The sequence below is a fragment of the Lissotriton helveticus genome, chromosome 11 (genome assembly GCF_964261635.1).
Source record: "Lissotriton helveticus chromosome 11, aLisHel1.1, whole genome shotgun sequence".
NCBI classification, from domain to species: domain Eukaryota; kingdom Metazoa; phylum Chordata; class Amphibia; order Caudata; family Salamandridae; genus Lissotriton; species Lissotriton helveticus.
Window position 1 is genome coordinate 385006565 of NC_136072.1, and position 19424 is coordinate 385025988.

Genomic DNA, 19424 nt, shown 5'->3' on the forward strand with positions numbered 1-19424 from the left:
TTCTAGCTCTCCTTTATCTATTCGTTGATTTGGATTTCTTAAAACCGAATAGGTTGGGAGGCCCTTTTTGCCTTTTTCTGGACCATTCAGAGTTAATGCTTTCAAAAGCGGTGTCGGATATTCTTTTGGCATGATTCTATTAACCAATATTCCCCATTTACGGAAGATATCTTCTTGCCTTTTAATTTGCTCAGCTATGACAGGGGAGGCAAGTGTTATTATTGTTGTTGGTAATTGGCCATCTCGGTTTTCTAAGAATCCAACACAATCAATATCTTTAGTTGTCACCTTTTCCAGGGAAGGAATTGATGAAAAGAGGCACAATAAGTTGCCTCTATTAAGCGTATCTTGTCGACCTCTGGACTCATATATTGGTTTAAATGTTAGTTGTTCCCTCATGTGGTCTTTTATATCCGCTCTGTTATGGAAATTTGACTCTCCATTGACAATATTTATAACTCTTTCACTGTTGGCTTTTTTTACAATTTGTATTTGATCCTTTTTTGTTGTTTCAATCACAATTTCTGTCAGTGCCATAGGTTCACAGGGCTTTGCTGGTACAACCCAAGGGAGTTGTCTTTTATCTGCGATAGTTTGATTTGGTGTTTTTAGTTTTTCTTTTATCAATTTAGTTGACACAAGTTCATTCCTATTTGTTTCTTCATTTTGAGCATCAATTACTGGATGATGGTCCTTTGGCATGGCATACGTTATACCTGCGTTGTTTTCATCCTGTGCAGTGTTACCTATTTCTTGTATTATTGGCCCATTTATATTACAACAATTGAGTGCTACTTGAGGTTCATTTTTTTCAGCTTTATCACTTGAAAGGTTGTTATTTGTACTTGATGTATATTGTTTAGGTTTCTTATCTCCATGGGCGGTATTTACCATATTCTTATCCATATTAGTATTATTTCTTTTTTGCGCAAATATGTCATAGTACTTAATTTTTCGATTTATCTGTATTGGCGACTTATATCTTATTTCCCTGGTTGTTTCCCTAATAGGTTGATTTTCTATATTTCCCTTAAGTGGTTTGTTTTGTAATGGTTCTCTTAGGGCTACTAGTCCTACTTGTTCCACTAGATTTGCTTTATTGCGGGCTTTGCGTAACTTTTTCTTGTTCCTTTTTGAGATAATAAATGGATTCCGGTCTGTGTCACTTTTTTTCTCCACTTCGGTATATCCTTTATTTGTTTCTATTTCTTGTGCAAATGCTTTATCAGTTTCAGTATTTATGACAATCTCCGGGGTATTTTATGTTGGTCGATCTGCCAATTGATTGACAATTTGAAATTCAATTTGGCATTCCTTGCTCTCTTGTTTATTTTTTTCAATTCCAGAAGTGCAAATCATACCTCTATTCCCGTCTTTTGGCGAGTTAAGGCCCCTATTGAGCGTTGTTTTAACATCTTCTAGCATCGTACTAATAACCTCTGGTATAGTTGCTAGTTTGTTAATTATTGGTGTGTGTGAACATTCTACATATGATATTGATGTATCCGCCTGTACTCTGGTTATCAGGGAGTTGAGATTAGCTAATTTGAGATCTATTCCTGCTATTGCTTTAGCCATTGTGCTTAGTATATCAATTTGAATATCCATTTTATTAGATTGGAGTGATAATGCTTCGATAGTAAGTGTTGAAGTTTGGTAGAAAATGTCCCAAACCGTGGCCGAATCCTGATTATCATTGATTTTTTTTTCTTCACTCCCCTGCAGTTTAAGATCATTAATAATAAAGACTTTTGCTTTGTTGCTAGTATTGTCTACAAAGTCTAATAATTGTTCCGTTTCAGAGATTCTCCTTTTTTTAACTCCCGCAAGTTGTATTACCTCCCTGTCCGAGTTTGGATTAATTGCTTGTTTCGATGGTTCGGCGGATTTGGGGTTTAATGAATCTTTTATTTGAGTACCTTGTTCTCTATTTTCCTTGCTTAAAGATAGTCTAGCATTTTCATTGTCCAATGAAACCATTTTCTCTTTACTTTGATTTCTTTCAAGCATGCAACTAGCCGACGTATTTAGGATTGTTTGATTATTATCTGCTAATATCTCTATTTGTGGTGTATTTCGACATTGACTTCTATAGGTAGCCTAAATGGCATGGATACCATTTCTGAGCCCCCATTGAGATCACCAACAATGGAACATCCAGTTTGTATCCCGTCCTTAGTATTCCCTACAATAACAGATTCCTGTGAGCTCGTTATATGCAAACCATCCTGATCCGGGGCTTCCATTGATATTTGATTTACAGAGTTCACCGAGCTGTTAAATTGTGTGATCATCATATTTACCTCATTTATTTCAGATTGTTTATTTTTGCTTTCTTGATTATTATGTGATATAGCATTAATAGGTATAATGGGTGTTTGTAGCTTACCTATTGTTTGGTCACCTTGGATTGACAATAAGACTCCTGTTGGATCCTTTAAGAAGTCAAATTTTTTAGGAATTTTAGAGGATTTTTCAAACAATCTCGCAACTGGTGAGATAAGTGTTTGTCTCAGCTCCTTTGGTTGTGCTTTAGAATTCTTTATGGTATTTGGAACTTTAGATTTACGTGATCTACGTGCCGGGGGGGCAGATAGTCGTTCCCTCCCAGAACGCATTGTTACTTAAATAGTACAGTAATATCAATGTAGTATGTAGTAAGATTTTTGAACCAATCAAACTCCCTGGTAGGGAAACTGTGTGTAATTCAGCCCGTCTGTAATATCCTTAATACCTTGTATAATAGTCTCTGCAATAAACAGTGATGTTTCTTTTCAAAGTTAAATCACAGTAAATGTAGATTTTTACAGCACGGGATCAACAGAAGGTATTAGAATCGGTACTTTGAATTGCCTTATTTGTCAACCTGTCTAAGCACAGGGGAAAACGCAGGGCAAATGAATCTTTCCAGCTCTGTATCTCTATATCTCACCTTATCTCATCGATCCAAGTTGTAAACCGACTGCCTCCCCAGCCTGTCTACTCACTGCTAATACACTCGTTCTGGAGCCACCAATAACACCACACACCGAGAGCAACCAGCGTGGCAGTATGACCTCAATGCAAACCTCAGTTAACCATCAGATAAACAGTTTCGCAGGGCAATATGGTGGCAAGCAGACAGTGACAAACAACAATGAGCAGCAGCCGTCGAGGGAAAGGCAGTGGCAGTAACAGTAGGTGGATGAAAGGGAGGTAAAATTATGTTCGTAAAGTGTGCAGAAGCACTTTTTTCCAATTGACCCGGTCCCTTAGTATCAGATTAATACCTTGTTCTTTGGTTGGTGTTTCTCCACGATTTTTACTTTATTTGCCTCAGAGCTGGTCCTGTAGCAATTCAAAAGAAAAAAAAAAGAAAAATGGACTCTGACCTGCTGGTCCAATCTGCTCTGCTCTGTTCCTCTAACGCTGGCTCTGCGCGGTCTCCCGCCGTAATTCTGCCCCAATCAAACCGGATTTTTGCCTAACGGACTATCACAGAACTCCTGCACCCCCAGCTGCCCAGACCGCCTGTAAAGACCGCCTGTAAAGAGACTCGCGGCAACTCCCGCCGCTACCGGGCCACTCCCGTTTTCCGCCCAGCGCAGTTACCAAGGCGGCTAGCTCTGGCGACCTCCTACACTCACTTCCCCCCGTGCCCCACACCTCACTGCACGGGGGGCCGGCAGGGTACAGCAGGGTACAGCAGGGTACAGAATTTCCACCCGGAAGAGGCGGAAAGGTGGAGGGGCCGACGATGGGTCACGCTACTGGCTGCTTCTGCAGCTGCTGGAGCCCCTTGTCCACCGCCGTACTGCTGGGTGGGACTGATCTTGGTGGAGCTGTAGGGGGGCTGGCGGCGGCAGGCGGGGGCTGGGCTGGCGAGGCTTGATTAATTATTCCGTGCTCCTCGCAGCCCCTGCCCTAGCCGATGCTACCACCAGCGTCTCTCCTGCGCTTCTCTCCACACAGGCGCCGGCTCCGGCTCCGGCACCGGCACAAGGCTGGAAGCGGACAGCGGGCAGCGAGCAGTCGGCGGGCAAGCAGGGTTGGTTTGTGGCTCCTCCGGGTCGCAACCACCACCGAGCCACAACAGCTTGGTTTCGGCACGGCTCGGCTCGGCTTAGCACAGAATTGCCGGCTTGAACAGCATCCGCCGCCGCCGCTCAGCTTCCTTGCTCGCTCGTGAAACGTTGAGCTTCAAAACATGGACTGGACTCTCTCGTGGCACACAGTACGTCGTTTGAGACAGTCATATTTTGTGGCACTGTGTGAATCAGGGTACGACTTGGACAGAAAATAGGCCCAGGCACCAAAATAAAAGTGACCCAAATTTCAAGGCACTGGCGGGAGATATCCAGGATGTTTACTTCCTGGATGGACTCCTTTTGCTATGCGATGCTTGGCAGATGTGGCATTCGACTACACGTTCATATACACACACATCTGCAGCTACTAATACCCTCTCCTAATTGATCTCCTGCTCCTTCCTGCCACTAATGTGCACACACGATGGCCGTGGACATTATTCCCATTGAAATCTCAGATCATTCACCACTCAAGCTTTATGTCAGATCCGTGTATTATGCAAACAACCCCAATGGCGCTTGAACACCTGGTACCTCACCAATGACCAGTTTGTGGAGAATTTAGGGACAGAACTCCAATCCTACTTCGAGACCAATAGGGGGTCAGTCGATAGTGTAGATACCGGCTGAGCAACTGGAAAGGCCACAATTCGGGGTGTGGTCATGACATTCTCAAGCATGCTGAGCGAGACCAATTTAGGTGCATCACAGAGCTTGAGCCCCGCATATTACACCTCGAGACTAAAATGGCCATTGACTCTTCTGAACCCTTGCGTCGACAACTAGAGCTCAATGGAGTATCTCTGTATGTAGTGTTAACGTAATATTATCCACTTGTGCACCTCCAAAAGTCTCACTCCTACATTTACCACCAAGGATAGAGAAATGGGTACTTCGATTTCTAGAGTACTAGGTGATCATTTGGTAACTCATGACAAAGATACCTTTGCTGTTTAGCCATGATAGCACCATATGCATTCCACATCTGAAAATCAGGCTGAGACTGATGAAACTGTAGAGCACTGGTTGATCCACCACACACAAGGAAAATCACTGTCTGAAAATATCATCCAAGACTAGCGACGATGTGTGACTTTAGGTGGTTGTGAAAGTCCAATGGCAGAAAATCAACCAGTCTTTGATAGAGATCTTAATGGCATTAATGAAATATATCACCATTGTTAGACTTGGCCCTTTTTGCAGGGCCATCCCAGGACTTTTTCTTCCTCCTGTATTTATTGTGACCTGTTGTTTGTTGTTGGTTTGATGACTCTGGGCACTTTACCAATGCTGATCAGTGCTAAAGTGCATATGCTCTCCCTGTAAATTGTTGTTATGCATTAGTGGATCCATGATTGGCACATTTGATTTACAAGTCAGTCCCTAGTAGAGTGCACTGTGTGTGCCGGGGGCCTGTAAATCAAATGCTGCTAGTGGGCTTGCAGCACTGGTTGTGCCACCCACAGAAGCAGCCTGTAAAATATAACTCTGGTCTGCCATTACAGAGCCTATGTGCAGTCTGGGACTGCTATGTCGACTTGGCAAGTGCACACACCTGCCAGACCCTAAACCTTCCCTTTTCTACATATTAGTCACTCCTAAGAAAGGCCCAAGGTACCCCTGTGGACAGGGTGCATTGTATGTGAAAGGTAGGACATGCCCAGGTGTGGGTGGCATGTCCTGATAGTGAATTACTGCCAATTCCATTTTTCACTATTGCAAGGCTACCTCTTCCCATAGGACAGAATGGGGAGTTTGTTTACAACATCTTATAAACAGAACTGGCCCTGGGAAAAGGTAGGAAAATAATGTTTAGTATGCCATAACTCAGAATGTTAAAAAGCATCTTTTAGTGAGGGATTTTTTTACATACTGTGTTTGAAAATACCCATTTTGAAAGTAGGTATTTTCTTGCTTAGCCATCCAGTATGCCTTTGCTAGGTTTTTGTATTGCATGTCTGGCTCTGGAGTGTCAGGGGCTGGGGAGGAGCAGTGGTTCCAGAGAGCCTGATAAGTCAGGGCTGAGCTGAATAGGCCTGGTCTGCGTTTGGAGTGATGTGTGGAGTAGCACCTGCACCTGAATAGGGCTGTGCCTGCCTTCCACAATGATGACTCCGCCCCCTGGAGACAGGTGGCTGGATTCAGGGCTCACACTGACAATGGAGTTTGTTGTGCACTTGCATAGTGCCCCACAGAACTGGTTTTGGCTGGGTACAGACACTCTCTGCCTTCAAAGAATAAAGGATTATTGTCTATAAACGGAGGGGCCTAGACCCCAGAATTTTAGATCACTTTTGGAAAATCAAGAGGAACCTTTGCTAAGGAGAAGAGCCAGAGAAGCTGAGGAGGAATACTGCCCATGTGCTGTTTGCTGTCTGGGGTTGGCCTGCAGTGGCTACTTGCTGCCAAGGAAAGGAGAAAGGGACTTTGCAGTTTGCTGTGTCCCCTGCTTGAGGAAGATCTCCAAGGGCTTGACACTGAGCTTGCCTCCTGTTCTGAAGTCTCAGGGACAGAAAGACTTCACCACCAGCTCCCCTGAACTTCCTTGTTGTGAGTTCTGACCTACAACAAGGTGCCTGCTGTTGTTTTGGACCTCTAGGGACTGTTTTCCACTGGGAGCTGGAAGAATCCATACATCGTTCCGGATCATCGCATCACATTAAATCTCCAACTTTTTCGCATCGTTGGGAGATGCAGTAAGAAACCAACACATCAACTCCCCTGCACAGCAGTAAGGAACTAATGCATCACCTCCCTTGGATCAAGGAACCGACACATCACCTTCCCTGAGTGTAAAGAACCGATGCATCACCTTCCCTGTGGCCCATTTTGTTTATTTGCGTGACGCATCCTATACATGTGGTAAGCAGGGGTTATTTTAGAAGTATATCCCCCTTACCCTGACTAGAAGCAAGAGTCCCTATTTTGACAAAGGTACCTACCTCTGCCAACTAGAGACCGCAATTTCTAACAACCAGGCTACCCTTTTTAGAAGCAGCCCTTATTCTGCAAGGCAATCGGCTGGTGATACCTGAAACACTCACTTATACAATTTTGATCTTATCTACTTGGGACATTAAGGCATGGCCAACCAAGGTCCATATGCACTAGCTGGTCTCGCTCCTGAAACAGACAAGAATTGAAGGAGAAGCAGCTTGGGTTAATAATAGACCTGCCCCCATAATACACGAGCAATACAGATTCACTGCCTGGGTGGACGTGAGCTTTGGTGTCTGCACTGCATCCAACGAGCACTAAATACTAATGGTTGTTGAAGAACAACCACAGACCCAGCAACAGAATTTGGACCGACCACTTCTGTCAGCTCATGCTGCAAAAGCTTTTAAAACTAGTGACTTGTAATACCCCTAAAGAATTCAACAGGGAGTTGGAGCTGCTGCTACAAGGGAAGGTATTCTAGAAAACCCTGAATGACTAAGGCTATCACCTACTTTGCATCATGCTCAGATGGCCTCAAGCTAACAGACAGACGGAGCACTTCATGAAATTGAAAGACTGTATCATTTAGGAATTTTGGGTACATTTTCAGCTACAAATAAACAATGTGGACACGCCCACTATGTGATAGTTTTAGTCACTGTTTTCGTGGCCTGAAACTGGGACATACTTGGTGTTTTAAAAGACCCCTCACACACCAACCTGGTTGGTGTCATGCTTCATCATAGGGGTCCCAACCAGGCGGCCGAATGCCACCTGGTTGTGCTACGACGCCTGATTACAGCGGAGCAGGTGTAGGTGCGATAGTGTGATGTGAGTGTTTGGTTAAAAATACCTCTGGGAATCCTTGCCTTTGTATTTTATTATTGGCAGCCCAGGGTATCGTTTAAAAATTATGTGTAGTGCAACTCCTGAAGGAGTAGTAGTCCTACGAGTTGTCTATGTGCAGCGGTCTACATGTTTCACCCCCTTGAGTGGTTGTAAGGGATTTCTTCAGGACCAAGGTGGAAGTAAGTGAGTGGCAAAGTGAAAGGTGCCACGTGAAATGTGAAATTCCTACACACGCGCTAAGCTGTGTGGAAAAGAAAAATTATAAGTGCTGGTGTACTCACTGGTACTCCAGAGTAGCAAAAAAATCCTGTAGGGAAAGAAGGGGACACAACAACATATACATCTGTATATTTTCAGCAACATAAAATGCAATCTTAAGTTGTGGTATTAGTTGTATCGTCATTAGGCCTTAGAATGTGACTATATGTTGGAACATGCAAAAGGGCATGCACTGATACTGTGGTTTGCATGCCAAACACACTGAAGTCGCGCTCATCTCATAGCGATAATGTGAAACCTTACATGCGCGGTTGGTATGTCAATCATATTATTAGTAGGCAACAATAAAGGCTATTGCATGCAAGGACAGTGTTGTCGGGGATTTTATGGCACAGGGTGCGTGCGTGGGAGCTGCTGGGAGGAGGCCAGTCAGTCCGTGGCGCGCTGAGTACGATTTGTGATGGCATGCTGCCGAGTGAAAACACAGATATATCACCCGGAAAAGCCACATCTTGGTAAATGACTGCCCGTGTTGCGGTATTTAAGCGCTACCTGAACATATTTACCAGATTACAAAAAAGGGGTTAAAATACAGTAATACATCAATATTTACAATGCCACTATGCTCGTTGCAGTAATCGGGGCTCAGGGGGGAGGCACTCTCTGTGTCCGATCTACGGGGAACAAAGGTTGAGTGCTGCGGTAAGTTTACTGTTGTCGGTAAGTATTCTGCGTTTCAGCTCACGCTATTACTCAAGGCCTAACTTGGTAAATGGAGTGTCCTCGCTTGGAGACCTATCGTTGGTCCCCCATGGTCCGGGCTAGTTCCAGGGCTGTGGGATGCAGCCGGTTATATGCAGCGGGAAGGAGTTGTTCCGTCATACTTCCGGGTACGCTGGCTGTGCACTGCACGCATGCGCTGAGACTGAAAAGTCGGAGTGTCACTATGGCGGCCATATTGGAGTGGACATAGGGGCCAAACTGAATGATGATAATAGAGTGACTACAGTGTCTTAAAAGGTGCAGTTTAAGCGTGGACTATTTGGTAGTGGTCTGTATTTACTACGAATGATAGATGTTAACTATTTAAACATCTGGCAGTTAGAGTTCTGGCAAACTGGGGGGTAAAAGTGAACCGCATTAAATAGAATTTCCATTTCAGATTATTTTTAACATGTGGCAATTAGTATTCTGGCAAACTTGGGGATAAAAGTAAAAGTAAACCGCATTAGATAGGATTGACATTTCAGACATTGTGGGGGCTATTGCGACAGGGGTCATGTCTGTTCTCTGGATCAGGGGGTCCCATTGTTACCATTATGATGACGTTTGTAATGGAAATGTCCCTTATCCAGGGTATAGATAGAGTTCCCATTGTGTGGTTTATGGTGGAGTAGTCAAGGTCCAGTTTAACGTTGACTGAGACTATTCCATGTGATATTGTCATTAAGGCCTGTTTTGTGGCTAGATATTCGATAGATCCATCTTTGCTCTTTTAGCAGCAGCTGCTGCTGTGCATTGGGTATGTTAGGGTCCATTGCTTCAATGATGACCCATGCCATGTCGTTGGTAGTGTGTCCTACTTCCAGGAAGTGGTTTGTCATCTTTGTAGTGTTCTTTTTGCACATTATTGTACTCCAGTGTTCACATATCCACGTCTTTATTGTTCTGTTAGTCATTCCGATATAGATGAGGTTGCATGGGCATGTGATCCGGTAAACCACATGGGCTGTGTTCCAATTAGTGTGTGAACGCAGTTCCCATGTCTTTCCAGGCTCTAGGTCGAGTGTTTTTGTAGAACCCGTGAGATGGCATACACTGCAGTTGCCGCATGCGAAATGTCCCACTACTTTAGGAAGACCCCACGCATTAAGGACAGTGTTTTCTTTCCTCTGAACAGGTGGTGGTCTAGTGGAGACAAGAGCGTCTTTTATTCGCGCCGCTTTAAGCCTAACTCTTCACGGTCTAGTGGCCTTTACTAGCACTGCCCGTGTTCGCACAACATGATTGGCCCGTTTAGACCGCCTGACCACCTTCGGTCGAGTTCCGTGTGTTGCGTACGTGCCGCCTGTACTCCAATTGGCCGACGCATATCACCACGCCCACGCCTACCCCCCGAACACGCCCACCCCGGAAGGTGGCACGGAATCAGCCACACTCTTAAACAGCTTTACCGGAGACCGCACCCATCTTCGGGATCCAGTTTTCGAGGGTAGTAGCAGGTTTCCAGTGGGTGCCTGGCGTCGAGAGCGTAAGTCTAGCACCCGCCTCCACCGCGCTACGCAGATCGACCTCACTAAGCTAAGTACAGCATACTAACTGTGTTGGAATATGTTGTTTTCTTTCCCAAGGGTTGCCAATTACGCCACCACCCCCCTCCCGAGATCCATGGTGTACTTTCTTCTCACCATTCAAGTGAGATATTTTATTCCTGATTTCTCTGATGTCTTCAGGCGGGGTCACTGGCCATTTTGGTCCATTGATCCTTCTATCCACACGCGCCAATATGTGTGTAGGGGCTATACAGCATGTGATTATCACTGCATTTACCATCATTTGCCCACCTCACCCCTTGGAGTTGCTGTACATTCCCCTGGACTTAGTATGGTGGTAACAATATCGCTATATCGCCATCCACTGTCCTCTCACAACAACTGGAGCACTGTAGACATACTCGTGAGCATAGAATAATTTTTAATTGTTTGTTCTGTCTCTTATATGGATGTCTCTGTCCCCTTTTTTCCTTAGGTTCATTATACACTAACTTTGAGGTCTCCCAAACGGGGAGTACCATAGGAGGCTGGACCTCCATCCACATGCACTATTTTTACTTTCACGTCCCTAGGTCAGGGCGGGCCTTAGCGTGTCCATACCGCCGGGGTTTAGTCCACATTTGTCCTGATGAACGCCTGGTAAATTATCACAGTTTCAAAGCAGAAAGATGTTGACTGATTATTAAGATATTGAAAATAACCAAACAATTTATTTGGCCTAATTTCCCACACTTCATTTTTACTATGTCCAAGTGATCAAACATTAAAGCTTTTTTTTGATACACTGCAGACATTTTTCAACGTCACTATCACTTTAAATCACTCACTTCACGTCTATTCACAAAAAAACCTGCTCCGCAGTAAATCTAGCGTTGAAGCACACTGGGGAGGCACTCGGCCTCTCCAGTGGGGCCCGATGATGAAGCATGTCCCCAACCAGGTTGGTGAGTGAGGGCTTTTCATACATACCTGAGTGGGGTTGTGTATCCGTTCCATATTTTTGCTCCTTTCTGTTATAATAGATTTACTTCAGGACACTCTTTTCTTGTTGAAATAAGTATAACCGGGGGCTAAGAGTGTTTTCGCATTCTCCCTACCTCTCTTTTTGTTGATTTGTACTTAGCAGCGCAGAGCTGTGAGAGCTTTTCACCAAGCAGAGATACTTACGTATCATTCTAGCTTTTTAAACATACCCCCTTTTTAATACCATCGTTACATCATGTTGAATCTGGGGCTGACATATTCAGAATCAGAAATAGATGCGATTCTATCCGACACTTCACTATTTGTTGATCCCGCAATATCCCAAGCTATAGCTCACACCTCTGAATGGGACACACATATTAGACATCCCGCGTAACGAACACATCTCTGGCCACCTGAAAGACCTCCACTGGCTACCCGTCAATAAGAGGATCACTTTCCGACTGTTAACCCACGCACACAAATCACTCTACGACATCGGACCAGAATGCCTCAACTCACGACTGTCCTTCTACACCCCCTCCCGCCAACTACGTTCTTCCAGCCAAGCCCTCGCCACTGTACCCCGCATCAACAAGACCACCATGGGAGGCAGATCCTTCTCATACCTGGCAGCTAAAACATGGAACTCACTCCCCACCTACCTTCGCCTTACCCAGAACCACCTAGCATTTAGAAAGCAACTTAAAACGTGGATATTTGACAAGTAATCCTCCTCCCCTCCCTAAGCGCCTTGAGACCCTCTGGGTATGTAGTGCGCTATATAAATTCTCTGACTTGACTTGACTTGACACACTCACAGAACAAAGGTGATAGAATCTGTACGATCCTACACGGCACCATACTCAAACAATATCTCCTGTCTAACACTGCGCCAAGAGGCCTTCTAGTGACAAATGTGCCACGTATTTTTCTTAACGATGCAACTTTCCGCAAAGAATGGACCATGATCGCGTGGCACTGTACCCGCGACTGGCTAGTGCTAATAATTAAAACCGCACTATGATTATCAGAAGCACTTATGGTCGAAATCCAAGAAACCGAATCACAGATCAAGGCCACTGTTACAGGATACAAGAAAAAACTGGATGAAATAAACAAGGAACTAAATGAATACAAGGACAACCTTATGCAGTCAAAGGTTACGAAATTTCAAAAAGATTTGAAAAAATTCGAATTTGAAAAGGTCTACCCTTATTCTGACCCTAATTATACACCACCTACCAGGAATTCCAATAATTCTGACTACTCGGATGATAACTCATCCAACAGTAGTGGATCAAGCAATGGCTCTAACAAACAAGGGAGAATAAGAGGGAATAGAGGTAACAGAGGGAGATCAGGCTACCCCAACCAACGGCAAAGGTGGCCTCACCCATCTCAAACGGGAGGACCCCCCCATCCATTCCCTTTCCAACATCCGCATTTCCCACTCATGGGTTGGAACCCAGCCTTTATGCAACCACCCCACTTCCAAAACCAATACCAACCGCCTTTTTTAGAAAGGGGCCGGAGAGGAAGAGGGAGGAGGAGAGGGACCAACCATGTCTCCTGGGAAACAGATGACCCTGTGGGCAACCACACACGCAGCAAAACATCTCTACCAGGGACGAGTGCACAGTGAGCCTCATAACCAACTTATCAGACAAACCTCTGACCCCCATGGAATCCAAGGTGCTGGAAAAAGGTCTTGGATTTGTACCTACAGCACGTTCAGACAAATTCAGACTACACTGTGACTTAGCAGGTTTCTTCCGTAAACTCACATTGAAATCATTCTTTGAAGGAAAGGATGATCCCAATGAGGAAATCCGCAAAAGAGATACCGGCCTAAGGCTTAAATCCACCTTTACGCCACCACCCCACACTGTTCCAGCGGCTATCATAGCGTTCGAACAGGCTGTCTTCCAGGACCTGGAGACATGCCAAGAACCCACCTTATTTGGCAATTTCAGCACTGCTGAGTATCAAGCCCTTCAAGGTCTGCAGAACAACTCAGACATCACAATCAAACCAGCAGACAAGGGTGGGGGATAGTGATACAAAATACCGTAGACTATGAGAAAGTCTGCCAAGACCTACTCAATGAGAAAAGAAACTACACCCTCCTAACAAAAGATCCCACAGCGGAACTACAAACCCGGATTGTCAATCTAGTTAAAAGAGCGGAAGAAAATGGACATCTATCCAAAAATGAAGCAGATTTCCTTAGTACCAGTGACAACATTATTCCATACTTCTACACACTGCCTAAAACACATAAAAACAGACTACCACCACCAGGACGACCTATCGTCTCTGGCATTGGCTCTTTGCTCGAACCGCTATCACGTTTCTGTGACTATTTTCTTAAACCAATTGTCCAGAACACTCCCACTTATCTTAAAGACACCAAGAGTCTTTTACACCACTTACAGGAAGTGAACTTTGAGGAGAACACAGTGACTCTGGTCACTTTAGACATTGAGAGTCTGTACACCAGCATCCCCCAGGACGACACCATCAAAGTCCTGGGGTCTGCTCTGGATTCAATCACATGGGACCACCAGACACCAAAGTCCTTTATCCTCGATTGTGCAACTATAGCCCTTAAAGAAAATGTATTCTCTTACAAAGGGCAACTCTTCTTACAAAGCACAGGGACTTCCATGGGCAGCACCTTCGCCTCAAGCGTGGCGGGGCTGTATGTGTCCGACTTTGATGCCAAGTATATCTTACCATTGAATGGGCTTTTCTCCTCCTCTATCCATCTGTGGAGGAGATACATGGATGATGTTCTCTTGGTCTGGAAGGATAGCGATCATCTTCTAGTACACTTTCTAAAAAAGAAACAATACTCTGGATCTCAATTTGAAATTCACCCACACCGTGAGCAAGTCTGAGGTTGTGTTTCTCGATGTGACCATCTCCCTCGCAGGCACACGCCTAACCACAAAGACCCATTACAAACCACCGGCAAAAAATAACTTACTAGAATTTACCAGCTTCCATCCACACCCCCTTAAAGAGAATTTACAGTACGGACAGTATCTTAGAATCAGACGTAACTGCAGCGATGTAAAAGACTTCAAGGAACAATCAGCTAGCCTTACAAAAAAGCTACAAGCAAGAGGATATCCCACACCAACTCTGGACAAAGGGTAGAAACGGGCACGCAACCAACCTCGTGAAGTACTCTTGAAAGACAAGCCCAGTCTATCTCAAGAGGTCCCCCTAACCCAGAGGTCTTCAAACTTTTGGATGCCGAGACCCCACTGTCAACATTTTTAAATGTAATGACCCCCTCCTGACAAACATTTCTAGAACTTGGTACTCCTCATTATCGATAACCATACACGCCCCCAGTTCCCACAGAAAATCATTTTTACAGTGGGTAAATATTATTTAACAGTGATTAGCATGTCAAAGGTTTGTGGGTGACAAATCAACAGTAAAAAGGAGACCACCAGATCGTAAACAGGCCAGCAAGCAACCACAAAAAGCCCACACACTGACCTGCCTGGCCACCCCTTTGGGCACTGCCAGACTGTCCTGTAGGCAGGGCTAATGGAAATATAAGGCAAGGGAGGACCGAATTATGTGGCAGTTTTAAACTTGTATAGGGCGAGCTGTATAAGTGTTTTGCAAGGAATGGGAAACTGCATGCATTTGTGCTTGCTGCAGACAATATTTGTGGTCATAGCACAGAAATTAACAGTAAAAACAGTTCACCAGATCATACAACAGGCAACTTAGCAGCAAAAAAATTAAAACGTCCACACACTGACCTGATTTGCCATCCCTTTGGGCACTGCCAACCTGCCCTAAAGGCAGGGCTACTGGCATTATGAGACGGGGGAGGGCCAAAATATGCAGGAGGGTTGATTGAGTTGTGTGGTAAGAAAATGTAAATAATGCTATGTGATGCAGCATATTTTGGGATAGTATTGCTTCATTATTTTGACATTTTTTTTAAAGGGTAACACTAAGCAAAGATTTCACCTCATCAGTACCAGTTTATAACCAAAGTACAGCAATAAACAACAGAAAGATGTCTAGTCATCCTTTGTGAAGGGCTTTCCACTCTACAGTGTTGCTACATTAGAAGCCCACCTGGCCCCGGCCGGGAGCAGCACGGGTCCCTTAACACCCTGGCGGTCTTGTGCAGAGTTAAGCAGTTCACACACACATCTTTCCTCCCACCCCGTCCCCTTTATCCCTCTCTCCCTTTGCAGGCCATTTTCTTTCACCCCTTTTTACAACTTCTGAACTCTCCCCATTCAACTTCTCACTGCACCTGTAATCATCTCTTGCTGTTCTGTTTTTTAAATCCCCTCTTCTCTAACAGTCTCTCCTATTTATCTCGTGGCCTCCCTGGCCCCGTCTCTTCTCTCAACCCTTATCACTTCTCATTCACCTCAAGTCTCTCCAAATGTGTGTCCTATCTATTTGTATCTTACACTTCTCCAGTCCTGCCATTCATCGTTTCCATCTCTCCTTTGTTCTTCCACATCTTCTTGAATTGACGTTCTTCTCTCCTGTTACCTCAGCGCCCACCCCAGTACTCCCTCTATTCCCCTTTCGCTGCTCTCCCTCACCCACGTCGCAACAAATTCTATTTATACCTCATGGATCACCTCCAGTTATCTTCTCTCACCCTTTAATGGTAGCTCTCTCCTCTGCCTTCACTTTTCTCTGACACTCACCTCTCCTCTTGTGTTTCCGCAATTCCTTTGCCACTTCACATTTCTCTTCATCCCTGACCTCTCAAATTGAATTCTCTGACTCCCTTGCTGCCCTCCTCACTTCTCTCCTCTGTCTTCTCTCATCTGTCTTCTCCCATCCCGTCTCCTCTCACCCTCATCTCTCCTCACCTCTCACATCTTCCCCTCTCACCCCACCCACGTCTCTCACCTTGCCTCTCCTCACTTCTCTCACTTCATCCACCCCTTCTCTCCAGTCCCCGCTCACACCTGCATCACGCCTCTCACCTCTAGCGCCACACCTCTCTCCTTGGCTCCCAATCGGCCTCACATACCCCCATCTCCCATTAGTTAAAGTATGTCTGGCCCTGTCGTTCAATACCTAATAATCACACACAGACAGTGCCTTGTCAGTCCAGGCTCCTCTCCTTCATCCCTACAGTGTTATCCCCCCTTCAAACCCTCCTCTGGCCCAACCAAGCACACTTCCCTTCTGTCAGCTGCATGATGGCAGTGCCGTTTCTAAAGGGGGAAGAGCACCTGCAGCCTTCACTACAGCCGCGCTGGCCCAACCCTGCCTTGGGAAGAAAATAAAAGGCACACCCATAGCACACAACATGTGACGCCTCTAGTTGGATTCCCTGCTTTTTCATATGTTGAATACTCAATGATGAAACATGACTGAGTTTTGTTAAGAATGGCTAGTTTTGTATTCAAAAAACCTTTTTTGTTTGAAAAGATTGCTCTTTCCGGTGGCACAGGTGGGAGTGTGATTGCCTACCCTGTGAACTATAAAGCTCAGATGGAAGTGTCAGATTGAGAAGCATGTGGGATAACATTGCAATATAAGTTGAATAACAAACATCAGTAAATGAAACTCGTGCTATTTACCAAATGTAACTGGCTTGGTAGATGCCACGACAGTGCACAGTGGGGTTTTAAGGTGTGTAGGCAGTTGTCGGGGAGAACTGAGCTAATTATGGTAATTGATAACAGTAAGTTCCCTGCACAGGTGCGCAACGCCCATTTGGCTCAAAGGGCTTCAGCTCGCCCTCACCCTCGTGTGTCTCAGCCCGGACTGGGACAGCTTCCCAGACACGCACAGACAGTTTTTGCCGTCTCACTGCAGCCTCACCAGAGTATTTCACAGGTCTTTAAAAGACCATTTACATGTTAACGAGGCTTTTTTTGTTCACTTCTTTCACCACTTCTAGAGCCCCTGCACCTTCAATCTACCAATTGCTAAAAGAATTACCCCCCTTGAAGGTTTTATTAGCACCCCCTCCTGAAACTTGACTCTAGTTGCGTCTCTGGCCCTACATACACACTAACAGGGAAGCAAGTACACAGAGAAGTGTTTCCGTTCGCACATAGTGCATTTACCTCTGGGGTCTGGTCCTTAGCTTTTGTTAAGATTAGCACATTTTGTCTTCGAAAAAAAACTTTTTATTTTAAAAGATTGGTCTTTCCGGTGGCGCAGGTGCGCCCCCCTTCATCCTCCCTGCAACTCCACCCCACCACAGAGCCCGGGACAGCCTATGTGAGCTTTCCTCAAGCCAAAACGGAGGTCAGAGTTCGGCAACAGATTACAGCGAGGGAACAGCGGAGGACTGTCAAAGACAGCATTGAGGAAAGGCGGGCGTGAAATTAAAGAACTGTTTTGGATTCCAGTTCCAGGCAGAAGTGCAGCTGGGAATGCGTGACCCGCTATCTATGACACCACGGCCCCCCTGGGGGTCACGCCCCACAGATTGAAGACCCCTGCCCTAACCTGTGTCACCACCTATAGCAGTCTCTCGAATCTAATGAAAAAGTCAATCAATAAAAACTGGAGAATCATCTCCAGTATCAACAAAACATGGGAGAAACCACTTTTCTCCTTCAAGAAAGGATGAAGTTTGAAGGACTCCCTAGTCCACACACATCCTAAAGAAATTACGCCACCAGGGCGTATCACTGACACCTGGGGCATGCCAAAAATTGTGGGACACTTTCCGTGCTCTGACTGCAGTGTTTGTCATCTGACGACCGCATCCAAACAGCTATCCCTTGAACAAGGAAAAGTATGGACCCAGAGAGTCCATACCAATTGCAATTTGACAAATGTCATCTACCTAATCACTTGCCCATGTGGATTGTGCTATATCGGAATGACCACCTGGAAGATCAAGCGAAGAATATGTGAGCATAGGAGTAACATCAGGTGTCGGAAAACAACCACCAAAATGAGCAGTCATTTCCTACAGTCAAACCATACCACCAATGGTCTACGGTGGACTATAGTTGAACAGATAAATGGGGGCAATAACATCTCCCAGAGACTCTTTGAAAAAGAACAAAGATGGGTGTACCGTTTGGGGACCCATGGCAGAGGCCTAAATGATGACATCCCCTGGGGCTCAGTTCTCAAATAATGAACCCTGAATTGCTTCTATCCTGAACCTCCAGTATCAACATTTTCATAATGCAGCCTTTTTTTGCCCTGCACTCTTTACCTCCTCTCTTTTACCGATGATAAGTACTCGACATGTAAAGATATAGGCGTGCAATGCTCGCACTCCTAATTCCACGTAGACTCATGTCCAAATTAAGTATGGGCGAAATTTGCGAATTCGCATTCCGCAAATTCGCACGAAATCGAATTCGCAATCCGCAAAATCCGCAAATTAGTGCGATTTTTGGGATTTTGGGATTTTTTACATGTTCGTGGTTTTTTTTTGCGTGTTCGTGGGGCTTTTTGCGTATTCGCGGGCCGCTTGCATGGCGAAGTTACCCATGCGGTCGTGTATGGGCACAGCACCCTCTGGTTCACCACTGCCACCCTCTGGTTCATCACTGCCACCCTCTGGTTCACCACTGCCACCCTCTGGTTCACCCCTGCCACCCTCTGGTTCAACCCTGCCACCCTCTGGTTCACCACTGCCCCCCTCTGGTTCAGCACTGCCACTCTCTGGTTCACCCCTGCCACCCTCTGGTTCAGCACTGTCACCCTCTGGTTCACCACTGCCACCCTCTGGTTCATGACTGCCACCCTCTGGTTCATCACAGCACCTCTGGTTCACCACTGCCATCCTCTGGTTAACCACTGTCACCCTCTGGTTCAGCACTGCCACCCTCTCGTTCACCACTGCCACCCTCTGGTTCACCCCTGCCACCGTCTGGTTCACCACTGCCACCCTCTGGTTCATCACAGCACCCTCTGGTTCACCACGTCCACCCTCTGGTTCAGAACTGTCACCCTCTGGTTCACCACTGCCACCCTCTGGTTCACGACTGCCACCCTCTGATTCATCACAGCACCTCTGGTTCACCACTGCCACCCTCTAGTTAACCACTGTCACCCTCTGGTTCAGAACTGCCACCCTCTGGTTCACCACTGCCACTCTCTGGTTCACCACTGCCACCCTCTG